General features: G+C 36.9%; 1 protein-coding gene across 1 annotated transcript in view; it reads right to left on the minus strand.

The window, feature by feature from the left end:
- Positions 1 to 27250, minus strand: part of LOC150086009 (calcium-transporting ATPase sarcoplasmic/endoplasmic reticulum type-like) — a 516950-nt gene that overhangs the window by 381501 nt on the left and 108199 nt on the right.

Genomic DNA, 27250 nt, shown 5'->3' on the forward strand with positions numbered 1-27250 from the left:
GACACCAACTGGAAAATGTTGCTGCATTAGTGTAAGTGTAATGTAAGTGCTGTTAAGCGTAATACTATAGCCTAAACAGGACTGCAGATGCCATGTGGCCTGATGAGTCCCCCATTTAAGTTTTTCAGCACCAATAAAACAGGATGGTTCCACCCTTCTATTGTGTGGTTTGAGAAATGCGTTAGTCAAAGAATTCAGCTCCAGGAAATAACATGTTTTTAAAAAAGTTGCCATTTTATTGACCTCATTGTCATATTAAATTGTATTCTATAAGTAGCTTTATAGTATCCTAGTCGTGGTTGTTAGTTTATTTTTAATTTAGCTAGAGATTGTGTAGGTTACTACTTAATATACGTAGAACCTTTGTATCATTCGAATCTTGCTGCCATTTCTATAATATTATAGGGTAATAGGGGAATTATAATTTTTTAATTGTGGTAAATAGGTAGCTCTAAAGTTTGAATCACGTAGGTTGTCATTATATATAAGAGTTAACTTAACTTTTAAAGCATAATGCTATAGTCTAATATAATTTAAACTTGGTAGCATGGTAGTATTATTGCTGCATAACTGGCGAATTAGAGTACAACTGATACTGCATTTAACTTTTCATTTAGAATTAGAAGTGCAGTCAATATTTGTGATTCCCTGATTATGGTGGTGAATTTGTTACTTATCATTTATAATTGTTAAACAAGGAACCACATTTGACTTCTGCCGCCATCAATAGCAGAACCGGTGCAGTGTGAATACTGCATTAGGTATATTTGTTTAGTGTACTATTTTTAATTATATTAAATTTGAACAAAAATGACTCAGACAAGAGCAGCAAAGCAAACAGCACAACTAGCGGGAGTGCCGTGGCTCTAGAGAGAGCTGAGGAGGGCAGTTGTGAGAAGCTAGCAGCTAGTTGTTGTCGGTGACTCTTGTTAGGGAAACAGGAAATATACTGTGCAAAAAGAATAGGTGGAACAGGAACACAGTATGTCTGGGGGTCATGATGTAGAGCAGATATCTTTTAAAAGCACAAAATATGATACTGTTGTACACATTGGTACTAATAACATTAAGGGTAGGAGGTTTAAGTACTTACTTAACAATTTACAGAGCAATGTCGAAAAAAAGTTGCAAGTTATGATTAAATTTGAAAGCGTCTGGAATTCTGCCTAGACGCAAAGGGGAAAATATATAAATGAGAGCCTTGTCAATCGATTCAGCCCTGGAAAGATTGTGCAAGGCTCATAGGTTAGAATTTTTATCAGTATGGTCTGTGCTTGTTTACAGGAGACTGCTTCCACAGGGATGGGATACAGTTCAATAGAAAGGCTACAAGAATAGTTGTTGATGCCAATGAGGCAGTTAGGTGGGTCAGAAAACTTATCGGGGGGGGGGGAGATGCACAGACTAATGGATCAACAATAGCCACAGGCAGGTTTAAAGTGATTCTTACATTGCCTCTATTGGAACAAGCAGCAGTCTAGAAAGCAAGGTGCCGGGGATTTCAAGGACTACCCGGAGTTATCATGGAACAAGTAAATACATAGGCTGTAATAGAGTAAGAACAGGTGCACGTATACTTGCATGTATAAAAATGCTAAGGCATAGTAAATAAATCTGAAGTGCTGGTCAATACATCAGATGCAGACATTGTGATATCAGAGACATGGTGTCACACTGATATAAAGAATGCAGAATTTGAATATGGCGAGTACAATATTTTACAGAAAAGACAGACAAGATATGAAGTGAGGATGGGTTGTGCTGTTAGAAACATAAAATCTAAGGCAGTGCATCCAGTTGACATTAGTGGCCAGTACAGTGTTGAGTCAGTTTGGTGTGACATAAGCAATGGAAATGCAAAAATGAGAGTAGGCATAGTCATAAGCCTAATGACACCGATGAGTAGAAGGAACTACACAGAGAAATAGTGGGCCAGTAAATCAGAATGTCTTATAATGGAAGATGTTTACTTTCCAAGCATTGACTGAAACTTGTGGATTGGTCGCTTGCAAACTAGAAAGATGTTTCTAGATTTATCAGATGACTGCTTTATACAGAGCATGTTAGATAACAGAGGAGTAATACTTTTCATCTGATTATCAGCAACGACTAAACAGCTGAACAAATTATGCAGAAATGCAATTTATATACTGATTTAAGATCTAAGTTGGAGTGGGTTTTTTTTTTTTTTTTTAGAAAACACCAAACGAGATGTATAAGAACCTGTTGTACTTAGTACCGTGTTGAGTTGGAGGTTGAGAAGACAAAAGAAGATATTTGTTGACATTAGACTTGAACTTCTGTAGACTAATTTTCAGGAAATACACATGAAGGAAGTTGTTCTAGAAAAATGCAGTTGAATAAACGAGGAAGATGAAAAGTTGGTTCTGTGAGTTTGAAGTTGGACAGTAAATGGTTGATGGCAGCACGTGTTCGGACTGTTTTGAAAGAGCAGGAATTATAGAAGCCAATTCAGAAGAACAGTGCCCATGGAAGTATCTGTAGAAGAGGCATGCAGCAGAAACAGTGCGTCTATGAGAAAGCGAGTGGAGAGACTGTTAGAGAGGAGTCATTAATTAATCTAAATGCCCTCTTCTGGATGAAATCTAAAAGCCTGAGAGAGGTTTTGGGGACACTGCCAGAGATGTGAGAACAATATTCAATGGTAGGGTGGATTTGCGATTTGTACAGAGTGAAAAGTTATTTGGAAGAAAAGTAACACCTACAGTGAATGAGAAAACCAAATTTTTTTAGATGCAAAGAAAGCAATATTTGTAATGTGCTTGTGCCAAGAGAGATTAGACGTCAGGATAATCCTCAAAAGGGATATATCAACTTTCCTAGAAATCGGAGTGTCACCAAAGATAAGCATAGGAGCAGAAGAATCCTTTTTGCAAGATATAAGACAAGACTGAGTTTTAGAATTGAAATCAAATAAGTTGTCTTTTCCCCACTGGAGAATTACCTGGAGGTCGGCATTTAAAGAATTGGTAGTGGATAGTCAAGAAGTTAAAGCTGATTGAGCAGGGCAAGGTTTCTCAAAATGGAAAGTGGAATGCAATGTGCTATCATCGGCAAAACTATGGAGAGGATTTCCAGTCAATGGAAGAATGTCATTGATATACAAGAGGAAAAGAGTGGGGGAAAGAACTGAACCTTGGGTGACACAAGCATTAGTGGAGAAGTCAGACGACGGAGCAGTCTACCATCACCCTCAATGAGTGATCAGAGAGAAAACTGGATAACCAATTACAAAAAACAGTTGGCAAACCATAAGATGGAAGTTATTTAGAAGACCTTTATTCCAAACACGATCGAAAGCCTTTGAGATACCAAGAGCAACTGCCAGTATTTTACCAAACTTTTACTTTTCCACTGAATTTTGTCCATAAATGGGTAACATAAACCAGAATATCACCAGTGGATCAACATTGATGGAATCCATACTGGCGATCACTGATCAGACGGAAGGTTTCTAGGTAGTTTAAGAGTTGGTGGTTAAATGATTTTTCCATTACTTTAGAAAATATATAATTGCAATGGGACAATAATTGGATGGGGGGGGATTTGTCACCCTTTTTAGGAACTGGCTGGATATGAGCAAATTTCCAAGCAAAAGGAAAACACTTTTGGAATAAGAAAGTGAAAAAAGGCAGCAAAGAACAGGAGCATAGGTTTTGAGAACAAGTGGAGAAATACCATCAGGACCTGGAGCTTTCTTGGCATCAAGATTAGTCCAAATCCTTCTGACATCCTTTTGACTGAAGACCACAGGAGCCACTGAATGGAGCATGTTGGGAATGGTGTGAGGTGTTTTACCAAGATCATTAATACGAGTTGAAGGAAAAGTGGGATTCTAGCAGGTCAGCTTTGTCCTTGGCTGAAGTGACAACAGAACCATTTGGTTTTCACAGAGGTGGGAGCAGAGATGGGCAAAAGTTGCAGCCAATAGCTTTGGCAAGAGACCAGAATGCTCGGATATCATTAGGGCAAGAAGAAAGTTTTCTACTCATAGCCTGTTCAAAATAGAGTTTGGACTGATTAATAACTGCTTTACAGTTATTGCAAGCTTTGGTGTAGGCAGAAAATGAAACTGGAGAATTGGAAACAAGTCAATTACAATATACAAAGTTCTTCTCTTGAACAGCCTTAGCACATTTATTGGAAAACCAAGGTTTAGATAAAGGATGAGATTTTAAAGTGGAGTGTTGGATAAAGGATTCCATTCCTACAAGAATAATTTCACTGACACGATCTGAGCAAACGTTGACATCAGAAGTTTTGAAACAGTAATTCAACCAAGGAAAAGAAATCTTGCAGGTCATCCCATTTTCCATTCTTGTAATGTCAAACAATACGAGGATGGGAATAGCCATGAGATAAAAGGCTCCATTGGAGAAGAGACAATCACCAAGTTGTGATCTGAGGTGCCCAAAAGACCACTCACTTCGACTGTGTACTTAGAAGGGTTGTTTGTGAGAAAAAGATCAAGCGTGTTGGTTGTATGATTAGGATTGTCCAGGATTCTTGTAGGTAAATGAACAATATGTGCAAGGTCATTAATTGCAAAACCCTAGGCATCTCGACCAGCTGGGTCGGTGTGACTAGAAAACAGAAGCCAGCTGGAGTTGTGAACATTAAAATCACCAAGGAAAATTATCTCACTGTTAGGAAAGTTGGACTGGAGAAAGGCAAGTTGCAAAGAGAGGAAGTCAAAGATCTCCACGTGCACAAGACATATGCACAAGTACCACCTTTGAGGCAAAAGGAATCATACAGCAAATAATTTGGGCAACTGAGATGAACAGTAGTTGAATCAACCGATGACTGAGATTCTATCAGAAAAATTACATGGGGTTTGGCAGACTGCAATTGGAAATGGACATCGTTGAGATTAGAATTGAGACCACGTATATTTGTGAAATGAACTAGGGAGTTGTCTGTTGGTACTCTGGAGAAAGAGATTATGGATTATGTTCAGAAAAGGAGGCTTCTCACTTATTTTAATAAGTATGTAAGCGCAGTTTTTAGAAGGTGTGCTGTGGTTATTGCTGAATAGTAGATGTCCGGCTTCTAGCAGCAGGGGCGGAAACTCATCTAATTAAGATTGGCAGACTTATAAGATCAAGACCTGATTCTTCTAAGATGGCTGTTATTTAAGATGTGTTTATTTTGAATTCTGTTATGTTATATTAACTAACATTTTTGAAATAGAAACTGAAACATATAAACTTAGATTCTATCCAAAGATGTCTCTTGTGTGCACACTAAAGATTAGCTTTTTTAGCTGGAAGCTTATGCCAATAATGTTTTAAAGGATCTTTTTAATTTAACTGCTCTTAATAAATTAAAAATCTCTCCATCCAAAACTTGTACGAAGGTTTTTTTTAAAGGGTATTCTTTCTACAAATAGACCTCCACTGATCAAAATAAATAACCAGTTATTCCTTTTGTGACAACTAAATATTTGGGTCTTAAAATTGACAATCAACTAACATTTCTACCCCATATTACTCATCTTGTGGATAAAATTAAGAAGTTTATAGCTATGTTCATATTTTAAGCAGAAGTGGGAACTTAGAGTAAAAACCCTTCACCTCGTGTACAAAGCTGTGATTCTTGCTATTGTTACTTGTGGAGCTGGAGCTTGATTTCATCATGCCAGGCTCCTTACCATTCAATCAAAGCTTAATTCTATTCAGTGTGCTTTCTTCTTGTCCTTGAGTGGAGACTGTGCTTACCACACAGTCTCCACTCCTGCAATCCAAATTCTTGCTAGTATACAGAGCGTTTTCTTATTACATCCGACAAGGTCAACCTTATGAATTTGATGGCATTTCAATTGATCCCCAATCATCTCCTAAATTTCTCACTGGTTAGAATGTTGGTCTGCCTCATCCAAAGGTAGAACTACAGTGGAACTTCTCTATTACGAACTTCTATTTAACGAAATCTCTATGTTACGAATTTTTTCGCAAAACATTGCACCTTGATACGAAATTACATGTAAAATTAACTCCACATAGTGAAGTGTTAGTCTCTCTATAATGAATTTTTAAAAAAAATAGCAAAAGCATTTTTACTATTTTACTGCTAAGCAGCCACTCAAATATACGGCCTCCTTCTCTCCGAAATTGTGCAGTAGCATCAGGAATTATTCATCCTTTTAGTGAACACTTGTGGCCATTGATGCCCGTAGGAGGGCCTTTGTTTCATTTTTGTTACACTTATAAAACCAAATGGGTTTTCTTAAAAGTGGTCATAAACTTTACAATAAATAGGGATAGATTTGTAAATTGATGTTGGCTAAGGGGAAAACCAAATTCACTGCGGTAAACCTTTAGCGTGTTGTGGCAGCAATACATAAAATGCTACCATAGTTGGTTTTTAGTCACGCCTAGTGAGTGACATTTGCTTCTCACCTCAACCGTACCTTGTGACCTTCCTGTCAATCATCATATATGTCCGTTCTCGTCTAACTGGACTCCCAGTAGATGGTTTTCATGATTTTTTTTTTTTTTTTAATTTCGTTCTTTTAGAACAATGTCATCAATCACATAGGTTATATGCTCTTGTGGGTGGGTGTCTATATATATATATATATATATATATATATATATATATATATATATATATATTTTTTTTTTTTTTTTTTTTTTTTTTTCCTGAAAAGTAACATACAGCATACATTAACCATAAATTTTCTTTCGTGTATATATGAATGAAAGCAGAATAAAAGAAATTCTTCGCAAAGTCCTATACTGTATTTCTTCAAAGTGGTTGATATGGAAGGTGTCACATGATACTGTTGAATTGGCAAGCGAACGTCATTGAGTAAGCGGTACTAACAATTCACTATATGGCCAGCGCAGCGAAGTTTGCAGGGGGTATGGGGGGGGGGCAAGAGCTGCAGTAGAGTAATTTTTACAGTTGCGGAAACAATGTCGAAGAGAAAGCGTCTAAGTATTAATGATAAAGTAAAGATTCTTCATGATATTGACCAGGGTTTAAGAAAAAAGATATTGCAGAGAAATATGGCATACCTGCAAGCAGTTTATCTACGATTTTAAAAAAAAATCGAGAATCAATTTTAAATGCAATTGAAGGAGGAGCAGACAAGAAGCGAATTAAGTTGTGTATATATGAAGATGTTGATAAAGCTGTTCTAAAATGAGTTCAAATGATATGTGAAAACAATATACCAATATTGGGTCCAATAATTAAGCAACAGGCTCTGAAATTTGCACAGTCCCTTGGACATACAGAATTTAATGGAGCACTGGGTGGCTAGATAAATTTAAGAAGCGCCACAGAATTGTGGAAAAGGTTATGTGGAGAAAGTGTTAATGTAAGCGAAGAAGATTGCAACAGTTGGAGGAACAATACCTTAAAGATTTTGAAAGAATATGAACCTAAGGATGTTTTTAATGCTGACGAAATGGGTTTATTCTTTAAATGTTTACCGAATAGAACACTTGCTTTTAAGGATGATAAATGTTTTGGCAGAAAACAAAGCAAAGAAAGAATCACTGTGCTAGTTGGAACAAATATGACACTACACCTTTAATAAAAAAGCATGGATGACAACTGATATCTTTGAAGACTGGATATTAAAACTAGACAAGCATATAACAAAAGAAAAAAGGAAAATCATGTTGGTAACTGACAACTGTCTGACGCATCCTGCCAGTATTTCTACCAAACTTAAAAGTGTGAAGTATTTGTTTTTACCACCAAACATAACATCAAAACTCCAGCCAATGAACCAAGGTATTATTAAAAATTTTAAATTTCATTATCGAAAGAGAATAATAATGAAGATTGTCAATGCGTTATCAGAAAATAGAAACTTGGAGGTTACAATTAACCTTAGAGCTTGCATCTCTGAACTGGCAAAAGTTTGGACAAACAATGTCACTGAATACACTATTCAAAATTGTTTTTCGAAAGCGGGATTTGCAGTGAATACAGAAGTCTAACAATAACTGGATGAACAAGATGAATTGCCCCTTTCACAACTGAAAAACTTTTGGACATTATTAGAATCGTCCGGAAACAATGAAAATGAAATAACATTGGATAGTTATGTTTATGTAGATCAAGATCTGAGTACAACAGAACATCCAAGTGAAGATGAAATACTGCTGAACAGTGTTAGATGCGACCATGATCACGAAGAAATTAACGATGACGCTGAAGACTCATCAGAACAACCCGTAGAAAAGCCAACTCGCAAAAAAATGATTAATGCTTTTAAAATGGTTCGTACAGGTCTACAGTTTTGTGAAAAATGTTCCTGATAATGTTTTAATGCTCTGAACAAATGCGAGGTTTTTCTTTGAAAACCAGACATTTTTTAATTGTACTTTGCAAATGAAAATTAGATTTTTTTTAATTTGTGATACTTACTGGCAAAAATTGTGTAAACGTAATTTAAATAAGTATGTTTTTGAAATAAAATACATTAATAAATGTAGATTCATTTTCTAATTAAATAATTTCTAATAAAAAAGATATTCTCTGTATAATGAAATTTCTCTATAACGAATTTTTTTGATGGATTTATTGAATTCGTTATAGGGAAGTTCGACTGTATTTCAAGTATTTTCCTTCTGTGTCTGTTTTCAGCAAGGCTGCTTTGCTGTGGTTCACTCTAAGCTCACTCACTTGTTATATCCTTTCCAGCCATGGCTCAGTTAATACCAAGCTATTTTATTTCAGCATTTTCACAACAAAGTTTTGTTTCTGTGGTGCTCCTGAGGATGTTCCCCATATATTATTCTACTGTCCAGCTTATGACTCCTCTAGACAAAGGTTATTAATAAGCACTGGTCCTGTCTTACCTGGTCAAGAAAATATTTGTCTTCTAAAAGCAACTTTCAAGCACTGACTTTGCTCTTGGGGTCTTCTCATTAGGGAAGACACTACTTCTACCAACCAATAACCTACAATCTTCATAAACTGTAAGTGGAATTTCAGCTTTGATTGAAAGTACTTATGCAATGTTTCAGATGATTAGTGTGACTTGTAAAACACTTCCACATTATTGTCAACTACTTACTGATTTGATACTTTATAATCACATGATATGACTGCTCTGACATGATGTTGTTATTTGGTTTTTAGGAGCATTAGCAACTAAGGCCATATTGCTCCGGGGATATGCAGTGGTCATTCCCTGACCTTTCCGCATCCTCCGTATTTGGTGGTCACTGGCTCAAACCCCGGTCTAATCAAGAAGTGTGTGCTATGCACTGCTGCTCCTGCCCACCTGGCTACGGAGGTGCCTGCTCTGACATGGACCTCATATCTCATTTCTCAGTACTGTATATAACTTGTGTAAACCTGATGACTGTAATTCCTATTTGATTGATTTAAACTTAATGACTTGTTTTCATTTTTTTTTTTTTTTTACTTTATATTTCATTTGTTTATTGTACTGTATCGGTTTGATTAATATTGCTTAGTTTCGGCTGTGAGTCATGTGGCTTTTTATTTAACAATATTGCCTAACTTCGCCATCTTTTCTTTCCTCCCATCCCTTAATTTTTATTATTTTTTTTTTGCTAGTAGTCAAGACGTGGGCTGTCTTAACTATGGGATGGCCGGCACCGATAGGTATTGAGTGCCGGCCATCCCTTACTCCAGTAGGGGATGTGGAATATTGTTTATTTCAGGACTGGAATACAAGATTGTTCGGGTGGGCTATGGTACATGCTTAGTTGCAGCCCACCTCCCTGTGGTACAGACAGACATTGACCTGGAAAGCCTGGCCATCGCTATCCTAGTCACTAAATGACCAGAAACAACTAAACAATACAAAAACTTTCACTGCACAAACACATCATCACACTTTTCTGGCCTTTTGCAGAGTTCCGTATCATCGCAATGTACCATGGCAGAGTTAAACTAAAGTTCTGGAGCTGCCCTGAATAAGGTACTATACATGTCTACAGCATGCTGCACACTGTTCCTGATATCAAAGTGAATAATATGCTATGATTCAGGAGATGGTAAAGTGTATAAAAGAATATCAGCATCCAGATCTTGTGTGTGCTGTCAATTTACTCATGAAGTCCTTTTTGGAATGGAAACTGATGAATCCATTGGTATGAAATGCTTAAGCAATAAAACAGGTTTGCTTAGGAGCATTAGCAACTAATTTAGTCAAGCACAGATAAACAAAACAATGAATAATTAAATAGGTATTTAAAAATAAATAGAAATGTTAACCCAATTTCATAACTGGAGGACATTTTCCTCTTTCATTAAAGAGTTTTTGTAGCACATTTAAAACCTCTTGAAAGCACACTGATATAGACCACGAGTTTTAAGAAGAAAGGAAAAATTCCATCAGGACAAGAACCTTGCTGCTATCAAAATTTTACCGGATTCTAGTCTTTCAATTGAAAAACCAGAGGCTGAATTGAATGAGTCATTCTATATGGCAGGAGAAGAATTACCAAGATACAGTCCATTCTGGTTATTTGGGACACATCAGGACTAGTGCATTTTGGCCCGATTAAGTGGCTGCCCCAATTATCCGAAGTTTCACGTAAATAGTTAAAAATACAATGTATCCCCCCCACAATTGATTCACTGTACAATCAAATCACGTTACGACGAACTCACTATAGTAAAGTGCCGTTCACTATACAATGTGCAATAAGCGCCGGTCATTGTGATCATCTTTGTGAATTGAATTTTAATTCTATTAAACAGCAATTCTAATTAGCGAAAATAGGAGGAATATTATCCACAGGCTATAAAAACATATTTAGCACAAATTTACCCTTTATTATCTTACCAATTAAAAAATTAAATGATACGCGAAAATCGGAAGAATATACGTGATAATTAATACGTACTGTAATATGTACATACGAACTATTTGACATTTCTGTTCACTGACATTTGTGAGTGGGGGAGGTTAAAATTTAAAACAGTAAAAAGATAAGCAATCAATAACAAATTGCAAGTAAAATTTATTTTACTTGCAATTTGCAAAAATTTATTTTTGCAAATAAATTCTAACAAGAACCAGAAAACCCACCTACCATTCGGACAAGAGCAAAGGTTCCCTATTCATTGAGCTTTTCAAGAATAGTTTGGATCTATTAATAACTTATTTGCAAGTTATCTTTAAAACTAATGTAGGAAATTAAACTGGATATTTGGATGCATGTCAGTTATAAGCTTTATTCTGATCTTATATGTTGTTTATTTAGTTTCAATTACATAGAAAACAAAGTAAGAATACTTAATTAATTTCCCATTAAAAGAAAATTCACCTATCCATGTAGATTTACACCGTATTTCTACGTGTATAAGACACCTTTTTTCGAAAAATTGGGGTCTAAAAACTGGGTGCATCTTATACAGTGGTTGTAGATTTTTTTTTACTCGCATTTCCCGCTTTTTTGCGCTTGTTGGATTCGCACTCATTGTTTCGCACTTGTTACCGGTATATTAGGTTACATTTTGCCACGTTCTGCCCAGAAATGGCTCAGAAAAGATTTTCGTATAGTGCTAAATTCAAGTTAAAAGTGATCCAGTTTGCAAAAGTGAATGGAAATCGTGCTGCTGAACGTAAGTTTGGTCCTCCTCCAACTGAGAAAACAATCTGAGACTGGCTACGGGAAGAAGAAACCCTACTGAAAATGCCACGGCAGAAGAAGAAGGCCATTGGAGGCAAGTCAGCAAAATGGCCTGATTTAGAGAGGGAATTGAAGATATGGATTGAGGAGCAAAGGGCAATTGGAATTCCTGTGTCCACAAAGATGGTTCAGCATGAGGCAAGAAGAATTACTGATGAAAAGAAGTTACTGATTTCAAAGGAGGACACAATTGGTGCTTCAGGTTCATGAAATGGAATGGACTAAGCACTCGTACATGCACCAGATTTGCCCAAAAGATGCCTGAAAGCTATGAGCAGAAAGTCCTTGAATTTCATTGTTTTGTCATTCAATGTCGGAAAACACATCAGTTTGAGTTGGGACAGATTGCAAATATGGACAAAGTCCCCTTCAATTTGATGTCCCAAGTAACAGAAATGTTGATGGGGAGGGGGTGAAAACTGTAACTGCGAAGACAAGTGGACATAAAGAGCCATTATACAGTTGTTCTAGCTTGTTGTGTCGACGGAATCAAGCTGCTTCCTATGCTGATTTTCAAACGCAAAACAATGCCAAAAGAAGACATTCCTCGAGGAGTGATTGTCCACGTTCATGACAAGGGTTGGATGGATCAGGATTGGATGAAGATCTGGTTGAGAAAGTTTGGAGCAGGAGACCAGGTGGGCTCTTATGCAAACCTGCCCTATTGGTGCTTGATCAGTTCAGGGCACACATAACAAAAAGTACAAAGAAGATTGCTGCAGTGCAAAAAACAAAACTTGCCGTCATACCTGGAGGTTTGACATCCCAGCTCCAACCACTTGATGTCAGCATTAACAAACCCTTCAAAGCTGCCATGAGAGACGAATGGAACCAATGGATGAAGTGTTCTGGGGACAAATTGACACAAGCAGGAAGAGTGAAGATACCAACTATAGGAGAAGTCTGTACCTGGGTGAAAAGATCCTGGGATAATATCAAGATTGAGATCGTTGTCAAATCATGTAAGAAGTGTGCCATTTCAAATGCCATAGATGGAACTGAGGACGAGGCAATATATGAAGACAGTGATTCGTCATCAGACACAGATGAGGACAAGCTAATGGATGGGAGTTTTGACAGTTGTTATTGTTGTTGTTATTTTGTTTTTTAGGAGCATTAGCAACTAAGGCCATATTGCTCCGGTGCGGTGGTCATTCCCTGACCTTTCTGCATGTTCCGTATTTGGTGGTGACGGGCTCGAACCCCGGTCTAATCAAGAAGGGTGTGCTACGCACTGCTGCTCCTTCCCACCTGGCTACGGAGGCGCCTGTTTTGACAGTGATGATTTGTATGAATTTTATGATGAATAACACTTGAGTTCAATAACTTTATGTAATACATTTTTTTTTTTTTTTTTTTTTTTCAAATCTTTAGTTTTGTCCTTTACTTGAGTTTGTTGCCAAATCCATGTATTTCTCTTTTTATCTAACAGTCCGATTCCCAATATCCCAATATAATTCGTTCCATTCTTCGCTGTGTAGTTCTCAGCTTCTCTTCCATTCTTTTGGTGAGTGCCCAAGTTTCATTTCCATAAGTCATGGTGAGGAGTATACATTGGTTCATTATTTTACCGTTCCGACAAACTGGGATATTGCTCTTCGGTATGTGACTATATTTCCTGAATGCTATCCATCCAAAGTTTATTCTTCTCTTGACTTCCAGCCATTTATCATTATTACTGCTAATAACTTGTCCCAGATAAGTATGACTCTCCCTTTTCAATTACTGCTCCTTTAATCATTATTTCCCTTTCTGTGGCATACTTGTTCATTATTATTTTGTTTTAGCCATATTCATTATTATTTTGTTTTAGCCATATTCATCTTTAGTCCAAAATCCTTACTAACTGTGCATAAGATTTTCCTCTAATTCTTTGAGATCGTGGCAATGTCATCTGCAAATCGTAAATGGTTTAGGTACTCTGTTCACATTGACTCCTTTCTGCAACCAGTCTAATCTTCTGAAAGCTTCCTCAACGGCAGCAGTAAACAGCTTCGGAAATATTGTGTCTCCTTGTCGAACTCCTTTCTCGATTTTAAATTTCCTACTGTCTTTGTCTAGTCTAATAAAGGAGGTAGCACTCTCATATATTTTCTTCAAAATCATAATATGTGGGGAATCTATGCCTTGTCTTTCCAGTGCCCAAAACATTGCCTTATGCTGTACGGAGTCAAATGCCTTTTCATAATCCACAAATGCCAGGCATAATGGTGTTTTATATTCATTTGCTTTCTCCATTAGCTGTGATATTACGTGAAGATGATCCATAGTTGAGAATCCTGTCCTAACTTTCAATAGCTTGCTCTTTCGGTTGATTCTCATCAAGTATTCTTTCTAATCTGTTAGTAATGACCCTTATGAACAACTTGTAGATGTGGATAACAAGCTAATTGGTCTATAATTTCCAATTTTTGATTTATCTCCTTTCTTATGCAGCAAAATTATGATTGCATTATTCCAATGCTTAGGCGTCACATCTTTTCTAATGCACTTTGTGAAGAGCTTTGCCAGTTTTTGTGTTATGTCTCTTCCTCCCAATTTTAACAACTCTACAGTAACTTCATCTTCCCCCGGGGCTTTCTGAATCTTCATTTTCTTCAATGCACATTCTACCTCATCAGGAAGAATATCGGGTATGTCATATGTGTTGCTAATTTGCAATCCATCATTCCCTTGCTCCTTGTAAAATTCTCTATAGTAGTCTTCTGCTATTTGAATTATGCCTTTTCTGCTATTTATAAGTACACCATCGCTATTTTTCAGTTTCAGTATCATTTGTCTTTCTGTATTACTGCTCATTTGTCTTTCTGTATTACTTTTCTTGTGTTAAATCTTCTTGTCTCTGAGTCTCTTTCTAATGGCTTTGCATAACTCAGTATACTCAATTTTTTCCTTGTCAGTGTTTATCTTGCTCTTCATTTTTCACCTTCAGTTCATCATAACAAGTGTTTCTTGACTAATTTTTTCTTCTTTGGATTTCTTTTTCCCTATAGGTTTCTTGGGCTTTATCACTTTCAGAAAGTTGTAATATTCCTCGTTGATATCTTGGTCCTGAGCAGTCTGCAGAAGCTCAAACTTGTTCTTGAGTTCCAATACATACTGTTTTTTCTCCTCTTTGTTATCTCAAAGACCTTTGTATTATTTAATCGAGTCAGTTTTTTCCTTTCCTTCATCTATATCAAGTGTACATCTTACCATTCTGTGATCACTTCTAACATTTAACTTATTCAGGACGGTAACATCATTCACAATATATCTTCTTTTAGTGGGGATCAAACTGATTTCATTAGTTGTTAATCCATTTGGACTCTTCCATGTCCACTTTCTGTTCACCCTTTTCTTGAAAAAAAGGGTTCATTACTGACAATCCTTGAGATTCTGCAAATTCCACAAGTCTTTCGCCTCTTTCATTTCTTTCACCAATTCCAAAATTACCTATAGTTTCCCTTTCTGCGCTGTTTTGTCTTTTTCCAACCTTAGCATTGAAGTCTCCCATAATAATAATAGTGTAGTGGGTTTTCTGCTCATCTAGAAGACTCAGTTTCGGTGTACATTTCTTCACCCTCTTCATCATCATGGCTCGATGTTGGTGCATAAATCATAACCTTTATCTTGCACCTCTTAGAAATCTTGAGTATTAGTCTTGACACCCTTGGTGATGTACTTTTGAATTCCAAAATGTTGTTTTTTAAATCTTTATGGACCAGAAACCCAACTCCACCTTCACTCCTTTCACTGTTTCCATTGGTGTACAGCAGATTTCCACTTGATAAACTTTAAGTGATTCATTTCTGCTTCTTCTTCTTTCTGTGAATATTCCAATTCACATTTTCTAATTTCTTTTCCAGCTCTAATATCCTGTCTTCACCGACGAGTGATCTTAAGTTGTAACAGGCCAAGTTCAGTTTCCGTGCATGGCAGCCCGGTCGTACCCAGAGGTTCTTAGCATACTCTGCTTCCACTCTGATCCTCTCGCTGCCGTAAGAGGGGGAGTGAAAGCTGCTGGGGACTGAGGGCCATTTGTTTTGTTGTGCTGTCATATGCTGGAGGGTTTGGTCTTTTCCTCTTCACGATGACCAGGCATCTTGAAGAGATGCCACTCTACTCGTTCGTTGCCACCTAAGTGACGTAACAGGGCTTACCATCGAGAAGGTGTAAATGAGTGGATTTTAGGGAGGCAGGCCAACCGGACTTCTAAATCTTCTGTAATAGAAAGATATTGGATCCATCAGTGTTTTAGACTGAGTGTCTGATAACACATAGGATACCTGTTCCCCTCTAAGCCCCGCACATCTATCCTACAACTGTCTTTCCTCAATTTGAATTTATGCCCTCTCAGGTGATTATTCTGAGCAAGAGGAAGAATCCCATCAGCATTGAGCGTGCTCAAACCATTCAAGGCTTTATACACCTCAATCAGATCACCTCGCAGGTGCCTAGTCTCCAGACACTGTAATCTGCAAAACTAAAGCCTTTCTTCGTAAGAGCAACCCTTTGTTCCATTCACTTTTTGCCCTTCTCTGTACTCGTTCCAACAGCTCTACATCCTTCTTAAAATGAGGCCTCCAGACCTGTATACAGTACTCAAGGAGTGGCCTGACCATTGCCTTATACAAGGGGATAATCACCTCCTTATCCCTGCTAGAAAAATTCCTGTGTATCATTGACAAGACACCATAAGCTACTCTTGCAGACCATCTGAACTGCTCATAAAACTTCATATCTGCCTGCACAATTACCCCCAGGTCCTTTTCATTCTCCAGCACAGTCAGTGTAGATTTGATATGTAACTCACGGATTACTGCTTCCCATATGTAGTGCTTTACATTTGTCAATGTTAAACTTCATTTGCCACCTCTTAGCCCATCTGCCCAACTTTTCAATAAAGACATTTACTGAATGTCTTTCCAGGATAATTTGATATTTCAATCACATTAAAATCCCACTACAAATGTCATTTTTATTTTCAGCAAAATGATGTTTAATACTATGTATCTTATTTGAATGAAATAGTAAATAGTTTTGACAAAAAATACAGTACAAATTATTTTCAGTAAACCACTCACTAAAAATGCATTACCCCCACTGCTACAGTACCCACATATTTTCAATTACACTAAAGCTGAATTTATTTTAAAGCATGGATAAGGCAATTAAGTATTAAATACAATTTACATATTAATATACATTGTTCCTAAAAATTAGCACAAGTAAATTGTTAGACATGTTCTAGAACCAAAACAATGAAAAAGTGTTATGCAAAGAATGGTCCAGAAATGCCCTGTTAAACTAGAGCCATTCCAAAATACGAGGACCGGAATGCAAGTAATGCCTCCTAATTTTTTGCTTTCAAATGTGGTGCCATAGATCATTTCGTGTATCACTGAGGGGTCACTAGAGGTCTAGTTTCACCACACTGAGTGATGTTGCGATCGGTTCTGAGTGCAGCACAATGATAGTTCAAAACGGTAGATGTTACTGATATACATATCAAGGAGGATAGATTGGTGATTGAATTTCTTACCAAGGAAGAAGTGACACCTATCAAAATCCCTATGCATCTCAAAACTGTTTATGGTGACAATGCTGCATATGTCAGTACAGTTAGATGTTGGAAAACATACGCTTAAGAGTGGGAAAAGTGACATCGTTGACAAGCCTTGAAGCAGCTGGCCAGTAACATCAGTGACAACAGACAAGAGCCAAATCAATCTGCTGATCAAAGAGGATCGCCACACTGCAAAGTGTGAATTGTGCAATGCAGTAGGTACAGGGAAACCTGCTGTGATTACATCATAAAGGAACTAGACTACAAGGTTTGCACCTGGTGAGCCCCAAAAATGCTGACACATGAGGCAAAGATCCTTGAGGTTGTCACAGACATTCTCTCAGATATACCAGACAAGCTGTACTTTCTACCTGTGAGTCTAAAATGCAGATTGAACTGATATTCAGGTGACATTCAAGTCAAGTGGACCCAATTTTGGCGAAGTCCGGATGGTCTGTGACAGCCAAATCCTCTGTTTGCACCTTCACTGTTAATAACCCTGGGTATAACCTCCATGCACATTGTTGGTGAACACACAGATGTGAACCAACGTAAGCAGGGGTTGAGGTGTGGCACCCACACCACATGGAGGAATGTCACTCCTCTGTGTTACCTGTTACCAGGCAATACTAGGTGGTAGATGACTCATCAACCGGTGAAATTCCACCACTTTGCTTATTGAAGGCTTGAAGTGGTGGAACCCATGTTTAGTCTCCAGAGCTAAGTTTCAGTCAACCCTTCCCCATCTCTTCCATCATGCAGGATGACTAATGATTTGAGATTATGATAAACATCATGGTGAGATCCAATCTTCCTTACGTTCGAGGGTACAGATCTAAAATGGTATTCACAGGCCAGCCACTAGTTAGTCCACGGGACTGAACCTATTGGTAACTCATTAGAAGGCTTCCGGATCAGCTATTGTATAATCTTGCTACCTCTACTCTGCCAGATAGTGACTGGAGCGAGTCTGAGTAGTGTGTATGTGGGGGGGGGGCATTAACAAGGCCACGTTGCGTCAAGGTTCTGGGTATATTTTAACCATGTGTACCCCATAACAAAAAAATTTCATTACTTCATACAGCATTCTCCCCCCACTTTTTCTTACTATTGAATACACCATGAATTGTTAAACTAATAGAGGAAGCCATCTGAAAAAGATCTAAACCTCCCAAACACTTCCCAGTTCCTTTCACAAATGTGTGGTCTCAATTTTAATCTCAAGGATGTCATTTCCACTTGCAGTCTGCAAAACCTCATGTACTTTTTCTGACAGAATCTCAGTTATCAGTTGATTCAACCACTGCTCATCTCAGTTGCTCAAATTATTTGCTGTATAATTCCTTTCGCCTCAAAGGTGGTACTTGTGCATATGTCCGTTCTGATATTCCCTGTCAGAGACTTGGCAATTTGGAATCTCCTCTTTTCGATCTTCTCTGGCTTAAAATCTCTCTACCTCATTGTGTCAAATTCATCTGTTGTCTGTACCATTCTCCCAACTCCACTAATCACTTGGAGCTCTTTGACTTCCTCTATTTGCAACTTGAATTTCTCCAGTTCAACTTTCCTAACAGTGAGGTAATTTTCCTTGGTGATTGTAATGTTCACAACTCCAGCTGGCTTCCGTTTTCTAGTCACACCGATCCAGCTGGTCGAGATGCTCAGGCTTTTGCAATTACTAATGACCTTGCACAGATTGTTCATTTACCTACAAGAATACTGGACAATCCTAACCATGCAGCCAACACGCTTGATCTTTTTTCTCACAAACAACCCTTCTAAGTAGACGGTCGAAGTGAGTGGTCCTCTGGGCACCTCAGATCACAACTTGATGATTGCCTCTTCTCCAAAGGAGCCTTTATTTCATGGCTATTCCCAACCTCGTATTGTTTGGCATTACAAGAATGCAAAATGGAAATACCTGTGAGATTTCTTTTCCTTTGTCGGATTACTGTTTCAAAACTGATGTCAACGTTTGCTTAGACCGTGTCAGTGAAATTATTCTTGTAGGAATGGAATCCTTTATTTCACACTCCACTTTAAAATCTCGTCGCTTATCTAAACCTTGGTTTGTTTGTTTATTTGTTATTTAGTTTTTAGGAGCATTAGCAACTAAGGCCATATTGCTCCGGGATATGCAGTGGTCATTCCCTGACCTTTCCGCATCCTCCGTATTTGGTGGTGACAGGCTCGAACCCCAGTCTAAACCTTGGTTTTCCAATAAATGTGCTAAGACTGTTCAAGCGAAGAACGTTGCATATCGTAATTGGCTTTTTTACAAATCGTCAGTTTCATTTTCTGCCTACACCAAATCTCGCAAGAACATAAAGCAGTTATTAATCAGTCCAAACTAGATTTTGAACAGGCTAAGGGCAGAAAACTTGCTTCTTTCCCTAATGGTAGCCGAGCATTCTGGTCTCTTGCTAAAGCTACTGGATGCAACTTTTCCTCATCTCTGCTCCAACCTCTGTCAAAACCAGATGGTTCTGTTGTCACTTCAGCCAAGGATAAATGACCTGCTAACATCCCATTTTCCTTCCAATTCCTGTATTAATGAACTTGGTAAAACACCTCACACCATTCCCAACACACTACATGCAATACCTCCTGTAGTCTTCCGTCAAAGGGATGTCAGAAGGATTTTGACAAATCATGATGCTAAGAAAGCTCCAGGTCCAGATGGTATTTCTCTACTTGTTCTCAAAACCTGTGCTGCTATTCTTTGCTGCCTTTTTTTCACTTTTTTATTCCAAAAGTGTTTTTCCTTTTGCTTGGAAATTTGCTCATATCCAAGCCAGTTCCTAAAAAGGGTGACAAATCCCACCCATCGAATTATCATCCCATTGCAATTACTTCTACTCTTTCTAAAGTAATGGAGAAATCAATTAACCGCCAATTCTTAAACTACCTAGAAACTTCGGTCTGATCAATGATCGCTAGTATGGATTCCGTCAGTGTCGATCCACTGGTATCACCAGTGGATATACCCATTTATGGACAAATTCAATAGAAAAGTTCGGGGAAACACAAGCAGTTCCTCTTGACATCTCAAAGGCTTTTGATCGTGTTTCGCATAAAGGTCTCCTAAACAAGCTTCCATCTTATGGTTTGCCAACTGTTTTTTGTAATTGGTTATCCAGTTTTCTCTCTGATCGCTCACTAAGGGTGATGGCAGATGGCTCCCCGACTTCTAACTTTTCCATTAATGCTGGTGTCCCCCAAGGTTCAGTTTTTTCCCCCACTCTTTTCCTCTTGTATATTAATGACCTTCTTCCCTTGACTCGAAATCCTATCCATAGTTTTGCCGATGATAGCACATTGCATTCCACTTTCCATTTTGAGAAACCTTGTCCTGCTCAATCAGCTTCAACTTCTCGAAAATCTGCTACCAATTCCTTAAATGCCGATCTTCAGGTAATTCTCCAGTGGGGCAAAGACAACTTAGTTGATTTCAATCCTTCTAAAACTCAGTCTTGTCTTATATCTCGCAAAAAGGATTCTTCTGTTCCTATGCTTATCTTTAGTGACACTCCAATTTCTAGACAAAATGGTATATCTCTTTTGGGGATTACTTTGACTTCTAATCTCTCTTGGCACAAGCACATTACAAATATTGCTTATTCTGCATCTAAAAAAAAAAAATATCAACTTCGTTTTCTCTTTCGCTCTCGGCATTACTTTTCTTCCAAACAGCTGTTCACTCTGTACAAATTGCAAATCCATCCTACCGTGGAATATTGTTCACACATCTGGGGTGGTGCCCCCAAAACCTCTCTCAGGCTTCTAGATTCCATTCAGAAGAGTGCAGTTAGGTTAATTAATGACTCCTCTCTAACAGAGTCTCAACTCGCTGTCTCATAGACATACTGTTTCTGCTGCATGCCTTTTCTACAGATACTTCCATGGGCATTGACTGAATTGACTTTATAATTCCCGATCTCTCTCTCTTTCAGAACAGTCTGAACACGTGCCACCACCAGCTGACATCCATTTACTGTCCAACTTCAAACTAACAGAACCAACTTTTCATCTTCCTCGTTTATTCATTCAACTGCATTTTTCTGGAACAACCTTTCTTCATAAATATTTCCTGAAAATTACAGTCTACAGAAGTTCAAGTCTAATGTCTACAAATATCTTATTTTGTCTTCTGAACCTCCATCTCAAGCATGGTACTAAGTACTGTAGGCTCTAATATCTCTCGTGTTTGGGGTTTTCATTTAAAAAAAAAAAGGGCCTGGAAACTCATCTGTATGGAACTTCTCCCAGCATTACCAGAGTGAAGAGATTTTTCTTTCACGCAGTTGTTTTTGTGTGTTTATCAATACTCACAAAAACTGCTTTTCCATGTGATTATATTGACTGTTATATTTGTGTTTTGAAATTTAACAGTCAAATTTGGGAGAAAAAGGAAAACATAATGCACTCTGTGTTCTTTCCACTACCAAGTAGAAATAAGCAAACAAACTTTTGCACATTTTAGTTGTTACTTTCAAGTCTTTCATTTTTTTTAAAAAAAACTGCATCAAGGGTTGACTATTTCATTGCATCTTTCTTTTTAACAATTTCAATAAAGCATTTTAACTGTAAAATTGAAAGGGAATCTGCCTTTACTAATTCAAGAAATTTAAGTCTAGTTTGCAAAGCAGCAAGTGCCTCTGCAATTTTAAGTGGTGGCTTTGACTTCTCGTCTTCAGTTGTATCTGGATCATGACTTCTGCCAGTACCGTTTTTGATTATTTCCAAGTCAGTCGTGCTCATAGGTAGGACAGTTGTCCCCATCTACCCAACATTCTATTGTGGTCCCTCTTTCTCTATCAACGAACTGTGACAGTACTCGCTCGGCATCCGCTACGTCATCTGCTGTCAGACCTTCATTAGTGTACCTTTCCAAGAACTGGTCAGCACCAGCAACATCTTCCTCTATAAAGCCCTCAAAGTCATTCTCTTCATTGCTGTCACTGGCTACTTGGGAGTTTTCCAGTATCAGACTTGCACCCAATATGTTTCCCCAATATTTTGAAATACACCTTTTTGTCACTATTTCCTAGGCTTTGTCACCAATGTAAAAAACTTCCATTAAGTTCAGGTTCTTTAAAAATGAGATAACAGAATCCTCACTAGTGATTATTTGTTGTATCAGATTCTTGCTGAAGTTCATTTTAAAATGTTGATATAATCCCTTGATCCAGAAGCTATATCTTTGATGCGGTGTTTTTCGGTAAGTGGCTCACTCAGATTTTACCATCTCTGCTATTAGGTTATCAGGATGGGTAGGGCAGTTATCCAGCAGCAAGGGAGCTTTGGTATCCAGCCCTTGTTGCTGGAAGTCTGTACATCAGGTACAAATTTCTTAATGAAATCAGTTTTCAAAAATGTAGGAAGTCATCCATGCATTTTTGCTGAAGTCATATACAAATGGCATGGAGGCCATGTTCCCATGACGGACGCACCACGGTGATTTAAACTTTCCTACGCAAAGTGGCTTCAGTTTGTGATTTCCTGTTTGGTTTACGCAGAAAAGTATGGTCACTTTGTCTTTCATTTGCTTGAAGCTTTGTGTTCTTTGAGCATCGTTCTCAAGCCAGAATGGAATTGGGTAACATTTTATAACAAATGTCTCAGCTCATCACAGTTATATACTTGTTATGCAGTATAGCCACCATCTTCAATTATTGAAGCTGGTCAGGGTAAGAGCATGCAGCTTCATCAGCTGAACATATCTCACCATATAACTGTTTTGTTTATTCCATGACTCTTTTAAAAACGTGGTAGCCATCCTTTGCTTACAGTGAATGCTGTGGACTCATTTCCATGAAGATTGTGGAATTTTTTTAGCTTGGATTTGCAGATGGTGACCAAATAGAGGCATGCCTTCAGACCATTCTTGAACAAACCACTGAAACACAGCTTTATCCAATTGTTCATCTTGAGGTTGTCGCAATCATTTTAAAATGCTTGCGATCTTCATCACTTGTTTCCATGGACTTGGCTGCAAAGTTTCTCCTCTTCTTTCTTCCATCCACACACTGAACATTCATTCACTCCAAGGTCACTAGCCACTTCAGTTTGTGAACGCCGGACTTGATTCTATCAAGAACAGCAATTTTTTCTTCTATAGCAAAAATTCTTCCATTTTTTTTATAAAGTTTCAGACATTTCTTTAAATTACTACTAAAACGTTATTAAAATGCTTGAATTGTTGAAGTGAATAGCCTATTGTGTAAAAGCGCATTAAATAGAATAAGGCAGCTTGTCAGTATGTTCATTTGAAATGCAAATCAAACAGATCATTATCGGCATGAAACAACAAAAGGATTGTGCCTTGTATGCAAATAACTTCTGATTTTACATGCATCCAGTGAACTCTAAAAAAAAAAAAAAAAAAAAAATACTGAAGTAAATACTTCAAACACTTTACAGTAAAGTTACAGGTCATTTATTATTGTTCTTACAGAAATCAAAGGATAATGCATATCACAGATCCGCGTTAAACTGAAAATATCACCACGTGTTCAAAGAATCCAAAATGTTGATCTTCAGTGACTAAAAACACATTTCAACTGACAAAAAATGGGAGCCATGCTTGCATCGTATTATAAGTGGAATTACATTCTAATGAATTGTGTTTTAATGGGTTTCGGCTGTAAATGTCCATAAAAAAATCAGATCTGAGTTTAAATATTCTGCATGTGCCTATGCATTGGTTCACGTGATAGTAGGCTTCAGCATTTGCTGAGAATGCAAAAGTTTTTCTAATAAAAATGAAAATCACAGGTCAAAAAAATTACTTCTCGACTGACAAAGATGTCTAATGTTAATTTAGTTTTGATTTCATATCTTACATGTCATTATTTCATTTTGAAATGTGTTATCTGGATTATAATTTGTAAGTGGATAATGTAACTCAGATTACAAGTTTTTGGTCAATGTTTGGTTGACTTGTTTCAACGCTGTTAGTGGACTTTACATTTGATGAAGCTGATCGTATAAGTGGAATTGTTATTTTAATTTTTATAAGTCTTCTTTCCATTTTGTTAGTGTTGGCATTCACCTAGCCCAGCTTGGCAAGCCAATTACAGCAACATCACTAATGGGCCACTGATATGACAATTTCCGAAATCATCATTAATGCCATAATATAAACTGAATATAAGCAATAAAGTTGACCGCAATTCCCTATGCAGCCATCTTTATTGCCAAAATACTAAAAAATAAAACAGTAAACATTTACTATTATCAATTTCATTTGCAGATTTTCATGTACCTTATGTGCTTGATTATGGAAATTCCATCAAGTGCAGGGAAAGCAGCAGAATCAAATCTGACTCTCAAATTATTTGTTTTAAAAAAATTCATTAAATTTTTTAAAACAAACTGTATATATTGAAAAACTTGGACTTAAAGTTTAAGAATATATTTTTTCGATATGTGCTTAAGATATTCCACGGGATATCTCTGTGTGTATTTATATGCTTGTGAAAATATCTACTAGTCGTGATAATTTTTAATCCTGGTTTAAATTTTAATTTATAAAAAAAATTAAAATAATTAAAAAATTATGTATATTTTTTTCTTATTTCCAGTATATTGTCAAGATGGCAAATACATTAAGAAGTGCCCAATTTTCACTAATTTACTGCCTTTTATTCCAAACATTTCCATGGTATCATGGAGGACTTGCATGTAGCAAGTAGAGGGAAAACACAGCACTAATCACACAGGATCTGACAGGTGCTCTCAAATCTGTCGCACATTAATGATTAAAAATCAGAATTTTTTTTTTTTCCTACCATCCTATATGTACTCAAACTTTTATTCAAAATGTTTCAGAATATATATTAGAAAATTGCAGCATACTTTATGCAAAAGATGATTATTTTGAAACAATTTTCAGCAATATTCATTAGAGTAAAATTTGGGTACAATGAAATGATTCATGCACCCACAAGAAGTTTCTTGTAACAGGATTTTATATATTAGATCCTCACTGACTTGCCGCCTAACATCCAACTCCACGTATAAACATTTAGCACATTACTGCAATTCCCCCTCCATAAGAAACGGAAAACACAGAAAACACACACAAAGTGAAGCAATATGCCTGCTGTGAACACTTCTCAGGTCAAACCAGCCAACTATGCCACTTATCAGGTTCAAAGTTCAACTCTGCATTTAATAAAAACAAAATTATTAAATAGGAATAATTTGTGTTTAAAAAAGATGCTTTTTAATGCTCAAACTGTAACTTTATGAGTGTATTGGGGTTCTTGAACATTAAGTTCCCTAACAGGGAAGAAACTAAGTTTCTGACCTGCTGTAAACTAAATTTAGAACAATTTTTTCCTAAGTTATTTTCCTATCAGAAACTTTATGTTCTGTTTAATGTTTTATTGTAGGGGATGGACATGTGATGTGGAAAGATTTTTTTTCCCTTTGGCTGATGCTGTATAAGCCTGCTAACTTGCATAATTTGTCACTAACAACAAGGAAGGGGAGGCTTCAATTAAAAGGCATCAGGGTCTATCTTATTTTTAGGTTTAGGCTATTTGTCATCTGGACCTTTTTTTGTAAAATTTTGGCTGAAATTTGAATTTGTTGTTAAAGTTGAACTAAACATTACCATTTAGATTTTACGTTTTCTATATTATTATTATTATTTTTTTCTTTTTTTTTTTTGTCAATGTAAATATCAAAGTTGTTCTCCATCTTTGTTTCGTTTAAACACATCATTGCTATTCTTCTGAAATGAACGTAAACCAATTTTATTTGAAATAAAGAAAACAAAGCAACAGTTTTGTGAAAGTTCTCTTATCACTTTCACTGTGTGAAGTTTTCACTGTGTTATTTTATTTTTTTCTTCAAATAAAATGATTTATGCTCTTTTCAGATGTACACCAATTCTGTTTTTATACCAAACCAAGGATGGGGAAATAACTTTCCCATTGAGGACAAAAGCAGTTGATTAGGCAAAATTTTATTTTAAAAATCAAAATGGCTATATGCAGTCTAATTTTAATATCATATCCAAAAATTTCATCCCAAATAAGACAAAAAAAAAAGTGCAAACAACAAACAGCCTTCACCTAAAAATAAGTAACAGACCACAGTGCCTTTAATTGAAACACCATGTATATTTCCTTACTAAGAGAATCACACTTCCATACAATTTCTCTAATTCTTATACCTAGTGTTAGTCTTTTAGTCTTCTCTTCTTCAAGAAGAGTGTTTCCATTTACAATGGGTTTCCTCAGCCTACAAGTTATTTTTTGGTAGGAATTTTTTCCTGCCATAAAGTGCGGTTCTAGGTGTCTTGGTCAGTTAAGCCTTGGGCTGTCATGCACTTTGGTACTTAGTGTTATTGTAACACTAGGTGCTAAAAGAATGCTTAAAATCAATAATTACATGCCAAAATGTCCATGTCCTCAAGAAAAATTAGCTTGAAACATTGATCTCAAAACAATAGTGTGACAATTTTTTTTAAGACTTGACTTGTTAATACATCATATACTTTCAAAACTGGAGGAAGTATACGTTTGATAATTATCTTTATAATATCAGTGTAGATACACCATAGTCAACTCTTAAAGAAAAACTATGATAGTAGTGTGAAAGGCACCATTTCATTTGTATCTCATATTGTGCTCATCATCCACAATGAGTTTCCATGTATTGCACTTCCTCAAATAAGCAACATTTCACTAACAGAGAAGACTATTGTTACTTATTCTTGGTGGGCACCACCACCCAGATGAGCACAATATGAGATACAGAAGAAATGATGCCTTTCGCACTACTATCTTAGTTTTTCTTTAAGAGTTGACTATGGTGTATCTGCACTATTATTCAGAATCTTAAACTCTTAAAATATTAAGCCTAGTTGCATTGTTTTATTTAAACATTTGATAATTGTACAGCACACTTTCTACACCTGGAATTATTTTACTGCTACTTAACTGCTATTCACTGCAACCCCAAAAGTCACTGTTCCACTGGGTGTTGCCTTTTTTACAAAGAAATCTGAAAAATCATGGGACGTCACCTT

Source organism: Mastigoproctus giganteus, chromosome 5 (assembly GCF_048544385.1).
Source record: "Mastigoproctus giganteus isolate SK-2022 chromosome 5, ASM4854438v1, whole genome shotgun sequence".
Classification (NCBI taxonomy): Eukaryota; Metazoa; Arthropoda; class Arachnida; order Uropygi; family Thelyphonidae; genus Mastigoproctus; species Mastigoproctus giganteus.